The 5349-nt window shown below is 36.9% G+C and overlaps 1 non-coding gene across 1 annotated transcript; it reads right to left on the bottom strand.

Moving 5' to 3' along the window:
* Nucleotides 1–4739: 4739 nt before the first annotated feature.
* Nucleotides 4740–4846, bottom strand: LOC142449470 (U6 spliceosomal RNA). The gene has a single exon (XR_012784631.1). It is a non-coding gene; the product is annotated as a U6 spliceosomal RNA (small nuclear RNA).
* Between the last annotated feature and the right edge of the window lie 503 nt (nucleotides 4847–5349).

Here is a 5349-nt window from a genome sequence, read left to right as displayed (position 1 = left end):
TGTTTTGAAAATGATGGTGGAAACAACTGTACAATCATGCTTGATCTAATTGAATTATGGATTGTTATAATATCTGTAGAGCTCCCAATAAAATGGAAAAAAAACCCTATCATCCAAAAAAGTATATAAATCATAGCTAAATTTGAGTTTCACTCCATTGTCATTAGTACTTTCATAACAAATTGACCCAAACTTGGTGATAATATAGAGAAATAAGACCATACAAAAATGAAAGTAAATTCATTTATGTCGTATAGTGAATTTATAATCCAAAAGTCATACCTATAATTTCCTGTATTGACAATACTTGATCTCAACAGGATTATCGCCTATGAAATGATAGCAGGATATAAAATAGGATTTCCCATACACTCAGAGCCATTCTACGGAAGGAATCACCCGGAAGCACGACAGCGACCTTGAAGTTAACTGTAAGTCTATGTACTAGTTGAACTTGGTCTTGCTGTCTGTAAGATCTGCTATTCACAGGGTCACTATCTGAAGCCTTTGGATATTAAGTGCAGAACAGAGCTTTAAATATGTTGGAATCTAGCACAGTGATATGCTTTCAACAGGGACTTCATAAATAGAATTTGTCTATACACACATTCGCGTCCCTATGTGCGTGTGTTTGAATCTTGATCAAATAGCCTCAGTTCTCCAACTATATAAAATCTGATTTTCAAAAAAGAAAACTTTGCTTGGCCTTTCCATTTGTTTGCCTCTGGTATTTACAATTATGCGTATTATTTATTTACTTACCCAAATAACACATTTTTAACAAAAAATGAAATTACAGTCACATAATCATCGTGGCATAGATGCAAACAAACACCTTTTTCAAGCTTTATTTTCTAGTTTATTGAGAGAATGTAGTCATTTTTTCAGGTCAGCAATTATAACCTATATTATTATATTTTTGCTTTGAAAATATCAAATTATTTTTGTAGTTGTATGATATTTTATTTTTTCTTTCTGTTAAACAAAACTAATTATAGTACATAAACTCCCTTCCATAAATTTATATTGTTTGAAATTAGTATCATAATTACTTCATCATATAGACTTTCATATCATAAAAGTCTCCTCAAATACTTTACAAATTGATGTGATTATGCTTGTCTACATTAGAGACAAAGGTGTTTCTTAATTATTGACTCTGCTAATATCTTTTTATACACTTCTTTAGTCAAGAAATGTTTATTCTGACTAGAGAGATTTTCGTTAGGACATTTCTGTCAACCACTGTGAAAGAAATAAAAGTAAAAACTTTCTAATACACAATATTAGTCCCCTATCTTCAGTTTATGGTAAAGAAAAGCCATTTTAAAATTATTTGTTCTTTATGGCAGAAACGTTTTGTTTTGTTTTAATGGCACCTTGATTTTCCATGGCAGAATTTCTTCTCTTACCCTAAAATGTTAATTTCTTGACCATAAACCAGATGTCTTTTCCTCTGCAAACTAACCAGAAGTTCATGACTTGACATTTGAGGGAAAAAAAAACAACTTAATTTCAAAAATTAAGGCAAGCTACAACACAGTAGAGTCAAAATCCAAAAATATTGGTATCAAGCTGATTTCAACTCATAGTGCTCCTTTAGGTTAGGACAGAATAGAAATTGCTTGTGTGATTACCAAATATCTCCTTTCTGTGTAAACAGAATGCTGCTGTTTTCTCCCACCATGTGGGTGATGGGGTCAAGTGAACAGCTTTACACTCAAAACCAAACCAAAGATACCCTCACTGCCATGAAGTCAGCACCAACCTTTCACCATGACGTTGGACAGAGTCGAATTGTTACGTTGAGTTTCGCAGATTTAAAATTTTCATAGCAGCAGAGAGTGGGGCAACTCATTCACCTGTGGAGCAGCTGGTGGGTTCCAACCTCTGACCTATTGGTTACTGGCTTTTGAATATATTGTCAAGCCACCACCAACACAATAGGGTGGGGACTAATTTACCACCCTCCAAGCGGCAATTTTCAGAGCTATCTTTAATCCTTCTCTTCTGAGGCTTTTGTGGTTGCTGTTGTTTTTCTACTTTTACTTTTAGTAAACCATACACATCCATAGCTTGGGCCATGGTATTTTCAGTCGTCTCACAGGCGTGTGAGAGTTGGACCTTGAATAAAGGAGACCGAAGAATCGATGCATCTGAAGGGTGGCCCTGGAGGAGAACGTTGGAAGTACTGTGGACTGCTAGACGAACAAACAAATCTGTCTTGGAAAAAGTCGGGCCAGAGTGCTCCTTGGAGGCAAGAGTGGCACGATTTAGATGTGCTGTCAGGAGAGGGCAGTCCCTAGAGATTTTCTGAAAGAAGGAGCAACGGAATGGGATAAGAGTAAACATGAAATGCAGTCAAGAATAGTTCATTATTTATTTGTTTGTTTGTTGCTTTGGAGTGTGTACTTTTAGAGGAATGGATTCCTTTAGTAAGAAGGAAGGAACAGAAAGAAATGATCGAATGAAAACCACCACCCTTAATTACTTTTCTCATTAGTTTCCTACAAGTTTATTTTAATTTTATAGAGTTGCAAAATTTATAGACTCATTAATTAAGTCAAGAAAATGAAACAAAACATGTTCATAGAGCTCAGATGACATGAGGCTGGGTGTATTAAAAATGATGCAGCATGGTATTAAGAGTTCATGAAATCATAGATCTCCTATTTCAGAGTTGAGATTGTCTAGTATCTCCTCTTGGACTACATACATCCTTCTGAGAGTTTGGTTCTGCAGAGCACACAGAATACACTCGGTGACAAGCTGGCAAACAGGACAGGCCACTGTGGTCCTTGTTGCTAGATTGCATAGGCTTACTTTTATCTTGTAGAAAGACAAGGCACCAAGTATGAAATTATAAGCAGGAAAAGTTAGAAGTTACCCATCATTAAAAAAGACATAATACAACACATGATTCTGTTGTGTGTAGTTTTGATAGTAATTTAAATAAAAATACTATTTATTTATATTGGAGGCATTAAGGAAAGGAAAGGAAGGTGCCGTGAGATATAAAATTAAAAGTGAAAAATGTTCCCATCAAGTTAACTGTGACTCAGGAAGATCCCAAGTGTGACCGAACAGAACTGGTCTTTGGGATTTCATGGCTCTTTTCTTTCTGGAAGCAAATTGCTGGACCTTTCTTCTGAGATGCTGTGGGTTTAGTTCACATTGCCAACCTGGACATTAGTAGTTGGTGCCAACAGTGTGCACCAATTCAAGACCTGGGTAGAGTGTAGCAGAGTTATATTGTGATATTTCAAAATAGAAAGTCATAAACAAATAGATAAAAAAGGGAAACTGTAGAAGTTTTAGGATGAGTCATTGTCAGTACTTAGTCATTCTCAGTACTTTTACTGTCCGCGGTCCCTCCTCTCATCTTCAGATCCACTGAGGAGTGGCAATGGGCATTCCTCAAAGAAGGGGTTGGGGATGTTCTGTTTTAGGCAGTGGCTTATCTCCCCAGACCAGGTAGCAATGTCAACAACTTTCATGGGTTTGCTTCTATGAAAATATAGAAATGTTGCTATTGGGTCATTTCCAATTTTTAACGAGCCAGGTGTTACGGAGTAACACCACTCCTCAGGGTTTGCTAGAGGAAGAAGCCTGTGAAAACCTGATGCATAGCTTCAAAACATTTTAAAATGCTGAAAGCCCGAACAAAGAAATGAGAACGGTATCAGAGATACTGCTAGCAAATGGGCCCTTCAGGACCAAGGGCACTTGAACTACGACTGAAGAGGAGGTGATTTCTTCTAGGTGAGTCTCCATTGCATCATTTGCACGTGAAAGTGGAAAATGAATAAAGAAGACCATGGAATGATTATGCATGCCTTTGAAGTGTGGTGCTGTAGAAGATTGAAAGTAGCATACATTGCTACAAGGACAAACCCACCTGTATTCCAAGAAGTGAGGCTAGAAAGGATGGCAAGATGTTGCCTTGCCTACTTTTGACATATTGTCAGGAGCAACCAATCCCTAGAAAAAGACATCATTTTTGGAAGAGTGGAGGGGCAGTGAAACGATTAAGACCCTCAATGAGATGACTTGACACAGTGGCTTATCAAGGGGCTCAGGCATAGAGACAATTGTGAGGACAGTGCAGGACCAGGTGGTGTTTCGTTCTGCTGTGCATAGCCTCGCCAGGAGTCAGAGGTGACGCCACGGCCCCCATCGACAACATATATATAGTTATGTAGACATATTTGTATATTTCTCTATATAGATCTGTTCTTCTATATCTATAGATAGATATAGAGATTTAAGATGTCTGGGGATGTAAGAGGAGAAGGAAAATAATTGTTTTAAAGAAAACTGCAATCAATGGTAAAACACACACACACACACACACACACAATGAAGAACAGTGTATCTTGATAAATTTTGTAAAGTTGTCATAAGAACTCCAAATTCCACTTTAAATGCTGAAGCTTATTCCGCTGGCTCTGGGTTGTGCAACATGTTTAACATTTGGGCTGCTAAACAAAAGTCTGGAGCTTCTAAGTCTACCCAGAGGAGGCTCACTCAGAACAAACGCCTGGAGATTTGCTTTCCCCAGAACTCTGTGCGGCGCAGTTGTACGCTGACAGACCAGGGGTCTTCAGGCATCAGAATCAACTCAAAGACAACTTTTCTTTTCATTACTGGACATCTACAGGTACACTGTAGAGGAAATAACTTTAAATATTATTTGGTGTTTAAAAACTGCATCCTTTCAAATTTATTCCTTTTTTAAAAAAAATATGGAATGCTTCACGAACTTGCGTGCCATCCTTGCGCAGGGGCCATGCTAATCTTCTCTGTATCGTTCCAGTTTTAGTATATGTGCTGCCGAAGCGAGCATCAAATTTATTCTTAATATACTTTCAGTACACTAGAAATTGACTTACTGGAACAACAATAGGTGCAAGCACACCATTTTTCTGTGTTTACATATGTGAGATTTAATAGATTTTTATTATGTTAGAAGAACATGTCCCTTTTTCTGTTGATTCTTATTTACAATTCAAAATCAAGGTTAAACAGAGTAGCAAATTAGATGCAAAAAAACTTCCTGTGGCAGTTACATTCAGGTCATGTATTATTAGCATATTTGATCTCCCAAAAGCCATGTTCTCTATGATTTAAGACTTTCTTCTTCTGTTTGTTTTAATCACAGGCTTAAGAGTATTCTAAGAGATAAATGGATAACCATTATCATCTTGGCTCATCAGATATACTAAGAATATGTTTGGCAATCTAACAAAGTCCTTGAATTGCAGGGAATCTATTATTTTTTGCTTATTATGTAAAATCATATTAAAAGAAGTAGGTACTCGGGTCTTCAGAATACATTAACCAGGCATT

The sequence above is a fragment of the Tenrec ecaudatus genome, chromosome 5, assembly GCF_050624435.1.
Source record: "Tenrec ecaudatus isolate mTenEca1 chromosome 5, mTenEca1.hap1, whole genome shotgun sequence".
NCBI lineage: Eukaryota > Metazoa > Chordata > Mammalia > Afrosoricida > Tenrecidae > Tenrec > Tenrec ecaudatus.
The sequence above is the reverse complement of the archived record's forward strand: the minus strand, read 5'-3'. Positions and strand labels throughout refer to the sequence as shown.